This window comes from Sus scrofa, chromosome X, assembly GCF_054392235.1.
Source record: "Sus scrofa isolate SSC_HxYL_T2T_F1_AM1 chromosome X, Sscrofa_HxYL_maternal_Yorkshire_Landrace_v2.0, whole genome shotgun sequence".
NCBI classification, from domain to species: domain Eukaryota; kingdom Metazoa; phylum Chordata; class Mammalia; order Artiodactyla; family Suidae; genus Sus; species Sus scrofa.
In genome coordinates, this window is record NC_139401.1 from 11002820 (window position 1) to 11021749 (window position 18930).

The following is an 18930-nucleotide window of genomic DNA, read 5'->3' on the forward strand; positions in this document are numbered from 1 at the left end:
CATTTTAGAATTTCACACCTTATATAAGCTGGTATAACCACTATGGAGAACAGTATGGAGGTACCTTAGAAAACCATACACAGAACTACCATATGACCCAGCAACCCACTCTTGGGCATATATCCAGACAAAACTTTCCTTAAAAAAGACACATGCACCTGCATGTTCATTGCAGCACTATTCGCAATAGCCAAGACATGCAAACAACCCAAATGTCCATCAACAGATGATTGGATTTGGAAGATGTGGTGTATATACACAAGGGAATACTACTCGGCCATAAAAAAGAACAAAATGATGCCATTTGCAGCAACATGGATGGAAGTAGAGACTCTCATACTGAGTGAAGTCAGTCATAAAGAGAAAGACAAATGCCATACGATTCACGTACATCTGGAATCTAATATACCGCACAAATGAACCTTTCCACAAAAAAGAAAATCATGGACTTGGGGTTACCGGGGGGAGGGGGAGAGAGTTAACAGATGCAGACTGCTGCCTTTGGAATAGATTAGCAACGAGATCCTGCTGTGTAGCCCTGGGAACTATGTCTACTCACTTATGATAGAGCATGATAATGTGAGGAAAAAGAATGTATACATGTATGTCTAACGGGTCACCATGCTGTACAGTAGGAAAAAAAATGTGTTGGGGAAATAACAATTAAAAAAATAAAAATAAATCAACTGGAAAAAAAAAAAAAAAAGAACTTCCCATCTTTAGTCCTTGGAGTCTCTCCTGACTTCTGCTATGACTGAATGAAACCTGTATCTTGAAGAAACACCTAGGACCCTGCTGAAGATGGCGTGCCTTGCGAGGTTTAATCGATGGCCAAATTCAATGAGTGGGCTTTCAAGTTCAAAATTCCAAGAGTATGGAAAGTTCACCCCTATACTCAAGAAGTGACCAAGGATTAGGCATCTCTAGATCGAGTGCATTCTACAAATTCAATTACTTACTCCCTGGAATAAAGGAGATACTTGATTTTCAGCAGGTTATCCCCTGAGTTTTGGGTTCCAAATTTCTCTTACTGGCGGTGTTGATGTTTTAATGATAGGGTAAAGCCACCTCTCAATGCGTCCCTACATGTACCCTATCTCATGTCTACATACCCCACCAAAAATGATGCATTCTATGGAGTTCCCACTGTGGCACAGCAGGCTCAGTGGCGTCTCCACAGCACTGGGATACAGGTTCAATACCCAGCCCCGCACAGTGGGTTCGAGGATTCGGCATTGTCACAACTGCGGCTCGGATCTGATCCCTGGCCCAGGAACTCCACATACCGAGGGGTGGTCAAAGAAAGAAATAAAAAAAAAGATGCATTCTAGCCACCTAGAACTCTACTTTCAGTCCCCCACTTTGTACAGCTCTGAAAGCCATCCCTCTGAGGGAAATTAGTGAGTCACTACACCAAGGAATAAACCTGGACACCAACATTGGGTGGCCTGTGGTCAAATGTTAATAGGAGGTGGCTCTCAGCCCCTGCCCAGATGAGTTCCAAGGCACTTCCTCTGTTTTTTTTCCTCCCCCCAAATATCCTCTGGAGTGTGGAAACAAAGCTTGATGTTAACCAAAACCTATGTCTTATACAAACATAACTGGGATGGCAAACACTGCCAAAACCGCGCCGTGCTACACCAAGCCACCTAAAGATGGTTTGGAAAAGGAAATTCCTACAAGCGTCCTAAAAAAGAGTCAGCGCCAGAAATGCCATGCATAAAGGTAATTCTTTAAGAGTCCACAATTTCAGGAATAGGATCGAATCAATTCTCTAGTCCCCTCTCTTCACCCGAGTAATTACGATTTCGTTGACCATCTGGATTTTTGCTATGAGCTTCTATTATTATTATTATTATTATTATTATTATTATTATTATTATTATCAGAGCCATAGGGGGAGTATTTTTTTAAGGCCTGTGGAATGCTGTTTTCATCTTGGATTAGCAGAAACAGAGACTTTCCGAGGATCAGAAACTTGGGAATTGTGAAACACTGGAATTTAACCTCAATTTGTAAGGCAAGGTTTGCATTAGGGACTAAACTCAGAAAGTACTTTCTCTCATCTCAGATTAAAACAGAATCTCCAACACTGTCTAACAGAAACTCAGTAAAAACTGGGTGCTCCATCCAACATGAATTCACCACAAATAGAGTATTTGAAAGACCATAATACAAGCAACTCAATGTCTGCGCATTCGATCCTGGTTTAGTACTTAACGCTGAGTTATAAAAAACAACACCATAAAAATACTACCCACATGCTATTTTACTGATTAGTCTTCTGGCTGATTTGAGAAGCAGGTGAGACAGTAAATGCACAATAAAACAGAGCCACGAAGGGCTGGAAGGAGGGGCGCGTGAGAGCCAGTTGAAGTTAATGACATTCCGAAAGACTGGAAATTGACACCGCGACATGGGCTGTGTCCCACCCCAAGTGACTAAGGCAGAGGGCAGTCCAAACGCAAAAGGGTTCTTAAAGCGACAGTGTAAATAACACACCAAGTGTGAACAGGTGAAAAAAACCAGCAGATCCTGTAATCACTCCAGAGGTAATGCCTCTGAAATAACACTGTGCTTAACCTCAAACCATCAGCGCACTCACATGCATTCGTTCATCATGACAGAGAAGTAAAAATTTCTGCCAACCAAACTGCAGGGGACCAGAGGGACCGACTGGGGGAAAAAAAAAAAAAAAACAAAAAACAAAGTGACAAGCGATAAGCACTAAGGCACCAGCCTCAAGTTTTTACATAATTAGTCCAAGAGATATTTTAATAACTTGTCACTTCATCTGCATTCTAAGACGTGCTCCAGTTAAAATGTTTTACCTGATACCGAAAGTGAGAACCGGGAAGTCTTTTAATTGCACCAAACATCCACCTGGCGGAACTCAGACCAATTGAATTAAACTGTTCACAAACCCTTTTCTCTACTTCCACATCTGTCTAGAACATGCCTTTTGGTTTTTTGTTTTTCTGTTTTTTTTGTTTTTTTTAGTAATTGGCTCTCTAGGACATTCTTTAAAATAATCACATACTCTCTGGCCCATGCAACCTGATTAATAATGAATGAACATCCCTGAAAAGAATCACTTGGAAGCATGGCAGATGTCTTGAGGGATATGAAGGCTTTGATGATAAAAATTAAGGAGAAATGGAAGCTAGGTCACACTGTCTGGTTCTTTTAATTGAAACCCAGTCTTCCAAATTTACTTAACAGAATGCTTAAATACACCTTCCGGAGTTCATTTATACAAGCCGACAAGCGAAAAGACACAAATGACAAGGCAAAAAAAAGCAACCCTGATTTCTCCAGGAACAAATGCCTGATGCTGCTCTGTCTTAATAGTGAAGCGCCCACCCCCCAACAGTCTCAGAAAAGCCATTTCTTCCACCGAAAGACGGATAAACAGGTTAAAAACAGGAAAAGAGCCCATTTGTCCTACAGAGTTGGTCTAGCCTCTCTCCAGAGTCTTACAAAGAGATTGTCTTGAATACCCACCAATGGACTGCACCCTAGTTCTTTTTGAAGACACATCGCCGTAGGCAGAGGATGGGGACCCACGAAATGACAGACAGGCCACCGAGACCAGATGGTGGGTGGCAGGCAGGGCTGGAGCGGTCCTGTGTGTCTGTGAGAGCGTCAACAGTGAAACACAACAGGAAAATCGACGCGACAATTCCAGGAAGGCCAGCTCCACCTCATCCACCCCGCCAGGGCTGCTGAGCTGAAGAATCAAAACCTCCCACCGCCTTTTCCGCAGACCCCGCCGTGGCTCCCCGGGGCCCTGGTCCACTCAGTCCTCATCGGAACCCAATGAAAAGGCGGCTCGGGTCAGATCACCACCTGTCCGCCCTCAGATCATGCCTTGGCACCAGGATCTGTACGCTCACTGCCCGCAGGGGCCAGCAGCGCGTCAGTGTCCTACAGCTTGGCGGCCGATGCCAGCTTTCCAAGCTGTGGACAGGAGCCGTCCTGCCCAGCTCTCGGGGTCAGCAACGGGTGCTCGCCAACGCCCCCACCCCTTGCATTTGGATCCTGTCAGCCTCTTCCTGAGCACATGATCACATTAGGCTCTGGGCGCTGCTTTGTTATTCTTTTTTAGAATACACTTATTATTTTGTGTCTACCTCCTGAATTAAAACCCAGCCTCTGGAAGGTTTTTACATGCTACATCAGGAAGAATGACCTCTTGTACAGACACAATAGAGTCCTCTTTTTCTTTCTGAAAGAGAGACCTAGATCGTAAGCTATCATCCTGATAAACACCTGAAAATACACATATGAAACATACATGTATGTACATATGGCCGCAAGTTAAGTTTTACATATACACACACATGTAGGTGTCATGTATGCATGTATCATATAGACATGTGCACATGTACATATAATACAAATATAAACACACATGCACACACACACACACACAAACAGCAAATCTGTGATGGGTGCCCCAAATTTCAGTCTCCACAATGGTAAAGAGTGAATGAAGACTGGAAAGTTATTTTTGAAAAACCGATGGTTTGAAGCAAAAAACGGAAGTAGCCACCCCAAAAGCAAAAAAAAAAAAAAAAATGCCCCGCACTGCAGTTCTTTCAAGGATATTCCTTATCACACTACGCAAGGCAAGAAACTGCAACGAAAGCATCAGGAAAAGTATAAAAAACAAAACAAAATCTTAAAACACACATTGCTTGCAAAGCTTCACAATTTGATTTATAAACCAGCCATTTGGACTCCACCAAAGGTGATGCAAGAACATTCTTGATAAAGGACAAACAGGAGGCAAGAATGGCTTCCTGGTGGCGCCTGGTTTGCACGCTGTGACATTTTCATGCCACTGTGACACCTTATGGTAAACCAAAGCACACCTCACATGTTTGCACATAAAAATGCCAACATATATTTTCTTTTCTTCTCTTTTTTTTTTTTCCTTTAAGCTGCATCTGCGGCATATGGACGTTCCTGGGCCAGGGATCGACCCGCACCTCAGCAGCAACCTGAGCAGCTGCAGAGATAACACCAGATCCTTGACCCACTGCACCACAGCGGGAACTCCAGACGTACATTTTTTTGAAATGTGTGTTTCTCTACCAATCATGTATGATGTGTATGCATGATTCTCTACAAATCATAATTTCATTTATCTTTTAACAATAAACAAAAGGATGACTCCACTTCACCTACGGATGACTTCTCTAAGAAATCCTCACTGTCCATGGAAGAGACACAGTCATCAAACAGAATCGGAAAGAACTCTTCCTTAAGAGATTCGACAGCACTGATCTGGTTAAAACGACATTGAAATGGTCAAGATTTTTCCGAGACATTTTGGCATGGCTGTGGAAAAATTAGCCTCAAATATTTTCAAAAGAAAATGATCAACAAAAAATCCTATAATATTCTAGGAAGCGTGATCTGACCACCTCTACAGGAAATTTCCCACTGTCAAGAGCACCTCGGACATTTCATATCTTTAACACTTTATGTTAAGGAAGCAAGCATCTTGGAGGTCCCATTGTGGTGCAGTGGAAATGAATCTGACCAGGAACCATGAGGTGGTGGGTTCGATCCCTGGCCTCGCTCAGTGGGTTAAGGATCCGGCGTTGCCATGAGTTGTGGTGTAGGTCACACATGCGGCTCGGATCCTGCATTGCTGTGGCTGTGGTGTAGGCCAGCAGCTGTAGCTCCAATTGGACCCTAGCCTGGGAACCTCCCTATGCTGCGGGTGCAGCCCTAAAAAGCAAAAGCAAAAAAAAAAAAAAAAAAAAAAAAAAAGCAAGCAAGCAAGCATCTAGTTCTAAAGACAAATGGAACCTACTACACACTAAATTGAAAATGACTGATGTTTTCCAGGTCTGTGCTGTATGTACCAGGTGTCAGGCAAGAATTTGATTCCGAAGGCAGTGAGCACAGACTTGAAAGAAAAGGGAGCGAGTGAGAACTTGTCACAACTAGTCTCCCGACAGAAATCTAAATCGAACCTCCTGGAAGAGCAGGCCCAGAGTGTGGTGGTGGCGGTGGCGGTAGACACGGAGTCTGCTGATCCCTGTGAAACCCCCAGAGACTGCCTTCCCTGATTGCTTTTCAAAGTGTATTTAGAGTCGAGTAGGCACCTTTTTTTTTTTTTTCTCCTTGCTTTTTAGGGCCGGACCCACGGCATATGGAAGTTCCCAGGCTAGGGGTCAAAGTGGAGCCTACAGCTGCCGGCCTACACCACAGCCTCAGCAACACTGGATCCGAGCCTAGTCTGTGACCTACACCACAGCTCATGGCAATGCCAGATCCTTAACCCACTGAGCGAGGCCAGGAATTAAACCCACGACCTCATGGTTCCTGATCAGATTCATTTCCATTGGGCCACGATGGGAACTCCCCAGTAGGCACTTTTACACACATTCTAAGAACTGTTGCTATGTCTCTAGAAAATGTAATTAGTTTGGGGAGCCACGTATCAATATGCGTGTGTGTGTGTGTGTGAGAGTGTGTACAAAGGCACCTGTGCAACATTACTTGGGACCTGAGAGTATTCATTCCTCACAAACCTCTCAGTTATAGCATGCCCCTTCTGCATGAGAGAAACTTTTCTTCCGCTGCAAAAAAAAAAAAAAAAAAAAAAAAAGGCAACCTGTAAATCATCTACATAAAAAAAAAATGAGTAACCTGCCCACTCCTATCTGAAAAAGGTGACCTGGGAATTAGCAAAATCACACGAGAGGGCTAGTCTTTGAAGGACAAGACCAGTGGAGCCGGATTTTTGCAGGACGAAAATGCCACCTGGAAAAAATGCTCGCCTCTTGCAAACAAGTGTTCTCACTTCATTCCTCCAACACTCTTCTAGAAGGCGGTGTGCCCGCTCTCCCCGTCCCACCGCTTATCACCAGGAGGCAAATGGATCAGTCAAGAGTTGCTGCCGATGGCCCATGTGGCCTTTCGCAATTGTTCTCTTCAGTTCAGGGACCAGACACACACAACTACTCCGGGGCTGTGACGTGCTGCGGGAATGACAATGTGACCCAGTAACTGATTCCTATTGTAAGAAGAGATTGGGACACTGTCACATCTGCTAGGTCCCCTGCTCAAAGAAAATCGCCTTCTCTCTCAACTTCAAAGTCAGCCCCACACAAAACCCCGCATTCGCACAATACCCTGAAGCTACCCTTAAAAAATAAAGAAAAGCAACCCTTTCTTACGACGCCTGGTTAACAATTACCAAGAACATGCTTTAAACATTTCCCGTGATCACTGAAGCTCTGCAGTCACGGGATGAAGCCTTTTTTTTTTTTTTTTTCCCTTTTTTTTCTGTTTCTTTTTTTTTTTCCCTTTTTTTTTCTGTTTCTTTTCTTTTTTTTTTTTTTTTTTAAGGCCACAGAAAGAGGAGGGACTCTTTTGTTCTGAACTGTTATTGTGAAGCATCACACAAGAGACGGAGAACATGGGAACAGGGCAAGGAAAAGAACAGCCGGGCTGACCACCCAAAACAGGATATTAAGAGCGGCGTCAGAACTGGGTGTCCGGACAGAACAAAGGCAGGAGGCTTCTTGGGAGAAATGTCAGCAAAAATACTTGGATTTCCATGCTAAGGGATAAACGAGTTCCCCAGGCAGCAAGAGATCTTTAAGTCTGGGGCAATCAAATTAGGTTATCATGAAAACACACACACACACACACACACACACACACAGTTTAAAGTATCATAAAATTATCCCCAAGGATGTACCGTACAGGACAGGAAACTATACTCCGTGCTTTGTAATAACTTATAAAGGAAGAGAGTCTGAAAAAGAATATATATATATATATATATATCTATTTAACTGCTGAATCCCTTTACTGTATACCCGAAACTAACACAACATTGCAATTAACTTACCTCAACTAAAAACATGTACAGCTTCGACCCAGCAATAAATAAATACCATAAAATGAAAACTGCTTTCAAAGCAGATGAAATCACTCACTTTTCAACCCATCAGCCACTTCCTCAAAGTCCTAGATCTGTGTTTTGCCCCATCGAAAATAAAACACTCTGTTTTCCTAGATACTCCTAAGGAAATTGAGTTTTGTACAAAAGAAACAAAAATCTCTCTCCATGCAGAGCACACTCTTACACTTTAAAAATAATCTTTAGGCGTTGCCGTCACGGCTCAGTGGTTAACGAATCAGACTAAGAACCCTGAGATTGCAGGTTCGATCCCTGGCCTTGCTCAGTGGGTTAAGGATCCGGCGTTGCCGTGAGCTGCGGTGTGGGTTGCAGACGCGCGGCTCAGATCCCGCGTTGCTGTGGCTGTGGTGTCGGCCGGTGGCTACAGCTCCGATTGGACCTCTAGCCTGGGAACCTCCATATGCTGCGGGAGCTGCCCTAGAAATGGCAAAAAGACAAAAAATAAATAAAAAATAATAAATAAATAAATAAATAAAAATAATCTTTAAACACAATTCCCAGAGAAGCTCCCAGAGAAGCTAAGGAATGGCTTCTGCTTCGAGAAACAATCGTGGCAACTAACTTGCTAACATTAGCATAACAGGTCATGTCAAGTCATGTTCTATCATCTTTTCCTCTGATGCAAGTTCTGCTAAAACTGCTAGTAGGACAATCCCTTGAATGAAATCACCAGAGTTCCTCCAGTTTATTGGACATACTACATAGTAAGAATTACAGTTATTACTACCGCAGTCTCTAAGCTAAGGGGGTTCAGATCAGCAAGTAATATATCCTATCTTATACTGCATCTCTTTTAGGTTTTACCACCTTTTTTTTTTTTTTTGTTCTTTTTAGGGCAGCACCCGTGGCACATGGAGGTTCCCAGGCAAGAGGTCTAAGCGGAACTGTAGCCACCAGCCTACACCACAGCCACAACAATGCGGGATCCGAGCCACATCTGCGACCTACCACCACAGCTCACGGCAACGCCGGATCCTTAACCCACTAAGTGAGGCCAGGGATCGAACCTGCAACCTCATGGTTCCCAGACAGATTTGTTTCTGCTGCGCCACAATGGGAACTCCAGTTTTGATTACTTTAAAATATTTACTGATTTATTTATTTTTGGCCGCAGCATTCTGTGAATGGCTTGATGGGATCTCAGTTCCTAGATAAGGGACTGAAGCTGGGCCACAGCAGTAAAAGCCTGAATCCTAATGACTAGACCACCAGGGAACTCTGGCATTGTGTCTAAAATTGCAGGCTTTTTTTCCCTCTTCTTTATATTCTGCTACTATTGTTTTCCCCTTTCCCCATCCTTTCCTTCTATTGTGAGATGAGAGGTGAACATACAGGCTTTCAACTTTTTTTTTTTTTTTTTTTTTTTTGCTTTTTAGGGCCATGCCCGAGGTATATGGAGGTTCCCAGGCTAGGGGTCCAATCGGAGCTAGAGGCTGGCCTACACCACAGCCACGGCAACGCAGGATCCAAGCCATGTCTGTGACCTACACCACAGCTCACGGCAACGCCGGATCCTTAACCCACTGAGCGAGGCCAGGGATCGAACCCGCCACCTTACAGTTCCTAGTTGGATTTATTTCCACTGCGCCATGACGGGAACTCTGGCTTTCATCTTTTAGATAATGAATTTCATCCAGCTTGCTCTCTGATATGTTGCTGAAAAACTCAGAGTTAAGCCCTGAGCTTGGTTGGCCCAACTTTTCTTGGTTTAGTTTTGGGGGGAGATAAACGAGTTCAGACCCTGGCTTGGCCATTTCCTAGCAAAGGCAGAGAGGAGCCAGCTACTCGAGTATCTTAAACTCACAGATCCGCTTCCTATCTTATACAAGCCTATCTATAAAGTGTGACAATGAGAAAATCTCAAAAGGTCCTTTGAGGATTAAGTGAAGCAAAGTCTTACAAGTGCCTGGCAAAACTGTAGCTCTGGCATCCTTCTTCTCCTTGTTCATTTTTATTTTATTTATTTTTTTATTTATTTTTATTTTTAGGGCCAAACCCACGGCATATGGAGGTTCCCCAGCTAGGGGTTGAATCAGAGCTGTAGCCGCCGGCCTACACCACAGCCACGGTAACATGGGATCCGAGCCGCATCTGCAACCTACACCACGGCTCACGGCAGCTCAGGATCCTTAACCCACGGAGGGAGGCCAGGGATCAAACCCGCATCTTCATGGATACTGGTCGGGTTCTTAACCCATGGTGCCACAGAGGGAACTCCTTCCCCTGTCTTTGAACACCTCTTCGTACTCCTCTTTCAGTAAATTCATTATCTGTATTTTCTTTGCATCAGAAATCTCTTCGAACCACTTGTGGCAGCAGGAAGGATATAAATCTATTCGTTCAATAATGTTCATGGATGTCTTACGTGTAGCAACAGTATATGAATAATAAGCTAGCATTTCTTTTAACATGAATTACTCTCTAATAATCGGCTTCAAAAGTCCCAGTGTGGCGCAGCAGGCTAAGAATCCGACTAGAGTCCATGAACATGCGGGTTCGATCCCTGGCCTCGCTCAGTGGGTTAAGGATCCGGTGTGGCTGTGGCTGTGGCATAGGCTGGCAGCTGCAGCTCGGATGTGACGCCTCGCCTGGGAAGTTCCAGATGCCGCAGGCGTGGCCCTAAAAAGATGGGGAAAAAAAAAGTCATCTTCACATAAACAACCTCGTTTATTTCCTAGACTTGGACAAACCTCTGTTCACTACCAGTGGCTCGCCTCCCATGGTCGTGAGGCTTCAGTTTTCTGCTCCCCAAAGTCAACCTGTCCCATATGCATCCTTTGCTAGCATTTTTGATTTTGCAGGAAATAAGGGACCCTGGCAAATGTGGGGAGGGTAGGAGGACCAAGGACAGTGAAGGTTTCAGATTTTGTCCTACTTACAAGCTCATCACTTAACCTACCAGTTTCCTGGGTGTTGACAGAAGACAGAAGGCTCCTGCATCAGAGACCAAGGAGGTTTTGAGTCCGGACACAGCAAGGAGCATGTGTTTCATGTTCCCGTCACTTCCCTTTGTCCCCAGGTTCCACAGAGCAGACGCCCCAGGTACATGCCACCCAACAAGGGTTTGCATTATAGTTGAGCAGCCCCGAGCTCAGGAAACCTGAAGCTTTGAAGATGGAATGCAAGCACATCTATCCAACACTTGCCCTGGAGAGTCATTATCTTTATTATCATGAACAACAACAAACCTGCTTTCTCTTAAAAATTTTTTCTTAGAGTTGATTTACCAAGTTCTGTCAATTTCCGCTGTGCAGCGAAGTGACCCAGTCATAGATACGTATCTATTATATATATATTCTTTTAAACCTGCTTTCCACCCTGGAGGGAGATGCTCTGCCTTGACCTGCCCAGAAGACTGTTCACTATACAAACATCCTTGCAAAGACGATCCGGAACAAAGGCAGTCAGCTCCTCAGCTCACAAAGGGTACTGAAATGGGAGCGATGCACGAAGAATTATTCTCCAAGACAGAGCAGCCGTCTCCTCCCGGAGATGTGGCCAAGAGTGATCCCTGGAGTGCAGATCCCCACTGGGCTTTCTAGCAGGGATGGCAGAAGCAGCTCACTTGGCACGAAGGACCCCTGCCCCGTGGGAGACCAGCGCGGTAAGAGATGCTCACACAAAAGCATTCCCCACCCTCGTCTCCAGCCCCCCTCGTACATCGGCTCATGTACCAGGAAAACGGGCTGAGCGCAGGCAGGCCCCACCCACAGGTTTGCCCAAATAAACAGCGCCCTTAATAACTTCCTCATTGCTGGTCTGGCACTTCAGCTCTTTGCAACGCTTATCCTCAACTCTTTTTCGGAGTTTGGAAGAGTAAGCGAGTTTTGCTACTTTCAGGATACCAGAAATCCGTTCTGTCTGCTAACTTGGCTTTCTTTCAGCATTTAGCTAAATGTTTTTAAGACCTGCTATGGGAGTCCAACCAGAGAGAAAGTCGTTCTGCCCATTCTCTTCCTCATTCAGTGGCTGTTTCTGGGGTTGGACTTCATGCCAGGCATTGATGGGGACACTAGGAGGGCACAGGTGAATATGATACAAAAGGCCTGGCCTGGGAGAGCTGACATTTTAACCAGGCAAACATAAACGAAGGAAGGGGCGAGCAAACACAGGAGTTTCAAAGAACCAGACTGAAAAAGAAAGAAACAAAAAGACCTAACTTCACTGAAGGCAGAGGGCTGGGCAGTTCTGCTTCAGTTAAGAAGCTATTTCTACTCCTATCTGAGGCTACGGAGGCTTTTGTGACATGCTGGCTTTTTCCCCTGCCAATAAGCAAGCCGGTCTGAATTTCAGTTATCAACAGTTCTGGCATCTGAACAGAGCTGTGGTGTCATTTCTCAAGTCGTTAAATGTTTAGCTGCAGATTTCCTTAAGGAGTGATTTGTTTTTCCAGGACATTAAAAATCCAAATGTTAACTCTTTCTAAGATTCAAAAAGACCAAGTGGTGAATTATTGGAAATCAGTGATCTCTCTGTTTACTCGGGCAATGCCAGTGGAGAGAGAAAGGCCACAATCACAGAGTGGACCAAAAAAAAAAAAAAAAAAAACAACAAAACAAAACAAAAAAAACCACAGGAACTATGGTACTTAAGAATTCCCCGAATGTCTGAGTGTTTGATGGCAGGATGTGACCCCAAAGTTGAAAGGAACTATGGACGTGCAGTTAAGGTTACAGGGAAGGGTGTGAAGGAAATTAACAGAGACATTTCAAGAGTCATTGGTTTTCTCTGTACTTAACCTGTTTTTGTCTCCCTAGGGGAAGAAATTTCAGAATGGAAAGGGAAAGAAGTGTTGGGGTGCGGGGGGCGGGGGGCAGCACAGGGGAAATGAATAGGTACAGCCAGGCTGTCATGACCAGAGGATCAAAGGCAGGTTAAAACTAGAATGCGGGAGGAGTTCCCTGGTGATTCAGCAGGTTGAGGACCTGGTGTCATCAATGCTATGGTGCGGGCTCGATCCCTCGCCTGGGAACTTCCACCTGCCGTGGGCTTGGGCCAAAAAAAAAAAAAAAAAAAAGAAAAGAAAAAAAAAGAAACAACGAGAGGCTAGGAAGGAGATGATGGCAGAGGCAACTGTCATGGGAGCTCCTACCGCAGCTTCAGCACAGGCCGAGGCAAGGGCTTGGGAAGTCTGCTGGTAGATGCTGAAGATGGTTTAGGAGAAGAGGGAGTGGCAGGCAGACAGAGGTTTAGAAAGGAGGCAATTCTCAGAGAGTGCATTATCCCCAAACCAAAGAAAGCTTCTTTGGCTTAAAAGCCAAGATTTATTTTGATTTTTTATATATTTTTTGGTCTTTTTGTCTTTTTCAGGGCCTCATCCGCGCTTGGCATATGGAGGTTCCCAGGCTAGGGGTCTCATCGGAGCTGCGGCTGCCAGCCTCCACCACAGCCACAGCAACACCAGATCTGAGCCACATCTGCAACCTACACCACGGCTCAGGGTAACGCCGGATCCTTAACCCACTGAGCGAGGCCAGGGATGGAACCCGCAACCTCAGGGTTCCTAGTCAGATTCGTTTCCACTGTGCCATGACGGGAACTCCCAAAAGCCAAGATTTAAACTGTTTCTTGGGAGGCCTGATAATTCTAAAAAAAGAAATATAATATTTTAAAAGAAATATATATAATATAGAGAGAAATAGAATATAGACAGATACTTGTGATGTACATGAGAACAAATCTTATAAATGCGATAAGGCTTCTAATGACTTTGACAGAATTCTCCCCAAGTCAGGCTAAACCTGTTTTTTCTCGCATTATCAAAGCATATGTGTCCCTGTGACCTCTTTGAGAGATATACTATCCATGTAGTTATAAAAGCCATGTATAAAATAGGAAATTGAAGTATTACCTCGGAATGAATGGGAAATGGTAGGATCTCAGGGTCTTACTTGTTGGTGCTTTCGGATCACCTGAGTCCTAAAAAAGGTTCATTCTCAACTAATAAGGGTGCATTTCAGCTGTACACTGTATCCTTCCATGGAATCAACTTAGATAAGATGCTAGCTTTCAGAATACAAGAAAAGGCGACACTCCAAGGACTCAGCACATCAGATAGAACCTAGGGCTTAAAAAGTCACTTAGGAAAAAAGGTCGCGCTCCGAGACCAGGGACCTTTCCACGTGGCTAAGCCATCTTCAAGTGGAGATATATTTCGAGAATAAGCAAAAAGACAATTGTTCATGTCTGATCTACGATCGTTATGAATAAAGACTGGTAGGTTCTTAGCCTTCGTCACACATTTTCTTACGCTTGGTCCTTATTCAAATCCAAGGCTCCTAACAGTTCTGCCCATTGTCTCCGTCTATTCTTTCCACTACAAATTCCTCCAAGTGACTCTCTCCTGCCAAGGGATGCAAATATTCCATTCTTCACAATTCTCTGCATTTTCCTTCCTTAGAATAAAGACGGGGCAATCGCTCCCTCCCGGGGTGCGGGGCCAAAGGTGGAAGCCACGCCTCGGGTGACTTCCCAGAAAGCAGCTTTGTTGAGTCTGAGCCACTGCCAGGCAACCTCCCCCCACCCCCACCCCCATCCACTGCCAAAACATCCTGGTCCAAAGAGGGGTGCTCAGCTCCCCGGGCCCGCCCCAGCCTATCAGCATCCAGGAGCGATTCTTTGCTTGGGTGCTTCTTCATGGTGATCCTGACTGGCAGCTCCGAGGATTAAACTCAGGGCCTTTATGCACAGTGGCCCCCTGGAGTGTTGAACTCCAAACCCTCTATTTTCTTCCCCTGCGTCTACCTTGCAACTCACAAAGCCCTAGTTATAGCCCCTGCGGTACCCAGGCTTTCTCACTCCGGGTTAGCAAAAGAAACCAAAACCAAAACACCAGACCCTACAACAGGGCGATGGAGATGGTAATGATGGGGGGCCTGGAGCCTGGTGGGCAGAGTCCGAGGCCTTTCAGAACCACGACTTTGCTTCTTTATCATTAAGACTTTGCGTTCTCATCAGCACAGTCTTGCTTACAATGGCACAAATGATCACGTAGCTGAATGAAAATGGGGGGGGTACCCATTAAAAAAAAAAGGACCTCAAAACTAGTGAATGAAAATCAAGACCAGCATCTTCTTAATCAAGCAGAGCTTCCTGCTTAATGACTGCACTAAAAAAAAAAAAAAAAAAAAAAAAAGGCCATCTGGCCTCTTGGCTACTGGAGGGTTTTTCTCTTCCTGGTTGGCTTGAGCAGCACATTATAATTCCACTTATAATTTTTTTTTTTTTTTTGACTACAACGCCACTTCCTTCTACGCCCTGCTTTAAGCAACAAAGAAGAAAGCATTGTTCCATTTCTAGGAAAATACTTCTCACTTCTAAGTGGCAGGTGTGAAAGGGGCAACGTATACTTGGAGAGAGGAAGACGGAGGTCAAATCTTAGTGAAAGCATCACTACCCGTATTTCTTTAACCATCAACTGACTTCTATTTCTGTCTCTCTCTATGTACAGATGCATGGACATGGATCAATGCAGATGGGTACATAGTAATAATTGAAACTCAAAACCAAAAAGCCACCACCACCGCCCTTAGTACTTTCCAAGAAATAAGTCAGAAAACACAAGTCGCTCCTGTGTGGGAACTAAGACTACTTAAAAGTATAGTCAAACTTCAATCAATGGAAAGTCTCTGGAAATAGAAGAGTTCTGGTTAATTTAATTTTCTGGTTAACTGAACCCCAAATAGAAACCTTTTTTCAAAAAAATCCTCGTTGAAACATTCCTAAAATGCTTGAGTCCACTTAACGTGCATGACTACAAACCATATCCTGGAGCTCATTTAAAGGCCCTCAGGTAATTCCAAATTGTATTGCTCCTTGAGATCCTCATTGTTATAAAGACTTTTTTTTTGCCTTTAATGATGGAGGAGATTGAAGACATTGAGGTGAATGTGTATTTGTATCCATGACAATCAATTTTCACATTAATCCCAAAGACCACCTTTTGTTTCCTGGACTCTCTTGGAGCAGGATTATGTAGAAAACAGTGGTTAATCGAGAGGTTTAAGTCTCAGGATAAAATGCAGGTGCGTTGAGGTTTTTGGCTTGGTTTCGTGCTAAAGGAAACTGACAAGAAGTCCTCTTTCCCTACCTGCTGTTCAGTAAGTGTAAAAAATAACAACCCAAACTAAAGACCATGTAAATAAATGCCTTCGATGTATATACTGAAACCCCCTGAGAAGGCACCAGGATTTAGGTTTCATCATGGAACATAACGGGCGGCTCAAAGCTGGTCCCAAAGGGCCTTCCCCAACGTGATCACAACCAGTGCAGGCCTCGCGGGGGCTCCAGTGTCCAGATGCTCACGGAACTTGACAGCATGCCAGCTTGAGCTACAAATAATAACACCATATTGAACCAAACCACTGCCCAAGAGAAAGAGACCTCCGGCCTTTACAACAGGCTAACTGCCCTTGGGTGAAACTTATCATAGAAGGAATTCCTCCCTTGGGTAGCAGACTGGAAAACGTCACCTAAGATCATTTCCAATTGCAAATGCCTTACACTCTGTGTGGGAAGGTAAGACCGGGGCTCCCCCTCCCCTCTTCCTCTCTCTCCCCCTCCCTCCATACATATGCATTACCTTTTTTGGGGGGGGGGGCGTTACCATCCCCTCAGCCCCACAGCAGCACTAAGCAAAATCTCTAATATACTGACATCCTACACTTTGCCAAGAACTCCCTTAGCTACCGGGCGGGCACACAGAAGGCTTCTTATAAAGGTTTCCACCAAGGACTGAATGAAGCTAAAGGAGTCCTCCGCCTCTCCCTTATGGACCTACAAATCCTCTCCTTCGAGGTACCTCAACGATGCCAAAATTTGGCAGGAGTGTTGGTGTTTCTGGTCAATGACCATTTGGAAAATGGTACCGCTAGTTACACCCTAAAAATAGGACTTTCTCATAAAGCACAGATATACCCAGTTATGTGTTAATTTTACCCACTAAGGTGTCTTTGGCACCCATGTGTGCGAGTACACGTTCAGGATTTGTGTATTGAGTACATATACTTTAGAGCTCAATCTAAACCCATCATCAATGGGTTTTCTTCTTGCTCACTTTGCCTTTCTAGCTACACAGTCTTCTCTTAGTATCTTTTCGTCTTGCCCTGAAGAAGGATGATAATGTAACCGAAGAGGGCCCTGGGGGTTCAGGGCTCAAAAGCCTTTCTTTGTCTTTCATTTCTTGTTTTTAGGAAATGGACCTCCTTCAGCCTCCAGGGCCTTCCCTGAGTTCCAAGCGACAGGTTCAGATGGTTGCTGATCTGGGAGGGGGAGGGGAGGAACCATCAAGCAACAATAGTTCAGCCTTGGGGCAGGATCCTGGTTCCTCTCAAGGGATACACATAACAACATCTTATACACCGAAGGGAAAAGTTATATTCCTTATGCTTCTTTTAGAAATGAATTTTGAGAAGCTTGGAGCCCTTCCTTGTGCTTCTCCCTCATTGGATGGCATCCTAAACCCAATCACCTATAAGCTAAAGATGAGGCACCCTGAGCACAATTGCCTGTGCGATAAAGACGATTAGCACCTGATGTTTTTCAAGAATTTTCCTAGTTTGTCCTAATCTCCGATCAATATGCCCCTTTCACAAGTACTGTTATTCTAGGCAATAAGCCAGAAGACCCCCACCAAGATCACAGTGAGATCTCCTGACGCCAGCTTAGACGACAAAGATTCTCCCAAAGAACGAAGAATGCATGTTTGTCGCAATTCTGATTCTTATCTGAAACCCTGTTTTTCTCCTTTCATTTTTTATTTATTTATTTTTTTGTCTTTTTGCCTTTTCTAGGGCCGCTCCCATGGCATATGGAGGTTCCCAGGCTAGGGTCCAATCAGAGCTGTAGCCACTGGCCTACGCCAGAGCCACAGCAATGTGGGATCCGAGCCGCGTCTGCAACCTACACCACAGCTCACGGCAACGCCGGATCCTTCACCCGCTGAGCAAGGCCAGGGATCGAACCCGCAACCTCATGGTTCCTAGTCGGATTCGTTAACCACTGAGCCACAACGGGAACTCCTGTTTTTCTCCTTTTAGACTCTAAAACTCCCTGCAATTCTTCCCAAAGGAGGGCACAGTCTTTAAGGCATGAACCTGCTGGGGCCTCCTTTGCCTGGCAAAGCAACAGAAGCTCTTTTTTTCCTCCTTCACCCAAAACTCTGGTTCCAAGTTTCAGTTTGTCACCGGTGGACAGAGGCAACGTTTCGGCAACGATACAACATCCAAAACATAGGCACTTTTTCTCTAAGGGCCCTCGAGGGATACTAGAGATCTAACACCTTGGAGAGTTTTGCAGAGCCTTTCTATTTAGGGATGCCCCCAAACCAGAGTAAGGGGCCTGAGGGCAATTCAGCTCCAACATCCATCACCACAGCGATTCCCCTTGTCCTCAGGTCAAGGATCCGGACGAGTAGTCCCATCCCATTTAGAATCACCAATCACCCTTCCGTCTCATTTGCAGAAGCAGCATCAGGAAGCACTGTAAATTGTTACCAGCTCACCCTATGGGAAGTTGCTCTTCCATGAAATACTTAAACGGCTTCCTTAGAAAAGGGCCAAAAGGGCTCATGAATTGTATCCGTGAACTAGTCTGCCCTGAGAGGTGGCGTGCTGCTAACTGATTCTTCACTGCACTCGGCGAAGAGTATCTGCAAAAGCAACTGTTGACGTCGTGGAAATATTTCAAGACACCCAGAGCGGGCGTTTGGTAACCACCCCCAATTTGTCGGGGGCTTTAGAGCAACTGTCTCTAATTCATACCAGGTCCCTAAAGAGTAGGGAACATTCTCCCCATTCTGCCCATGAGGAAACTGAGGCTCAGAGTTAAGGCTTCTTACCCCCGGGGGGCCACACAGATGGCACATGGCCAGGCGAGTGTGGAATCTGGGTTTTCTGACTCTTAAAAGATGCCTTTCCGCGTGCTGCTAGGTCTGCAAGGAATTGCAAGTTCCTGGTGTATAAAAGAAAACGGGGATGCTG

The 18930-nt window shown here is 44.9% G+C and overlaps 1 protein-coding gene across 22 annotated transcripts in view; it reads right to left on the reverse strand.

Moving 5' to 3' along the window:
• MID1 (midline 1) overlaps window positions 1–18930 on the reverse strand; it is a 668331-nt gene that overhangs the window by 134065 nt on the left and 515336 nt on the right. For 2 of the 22 annotated variants that reach the window (XM_005673394.4, XM_003134922.7), the window contains exon 1: window positions 3505–3630. The exons of the other annotated variants lie outside the window; for them this stretch is intronic. The gene's annotated coding sequence lies outside the window, so the exon portion shown is untranslated. Of the gene's footprint in view, window positions 1–3504; window positions 3631–18930 lie in introns of those variants that run through there. 22 annotated transcript variants of the gene reach the window in all.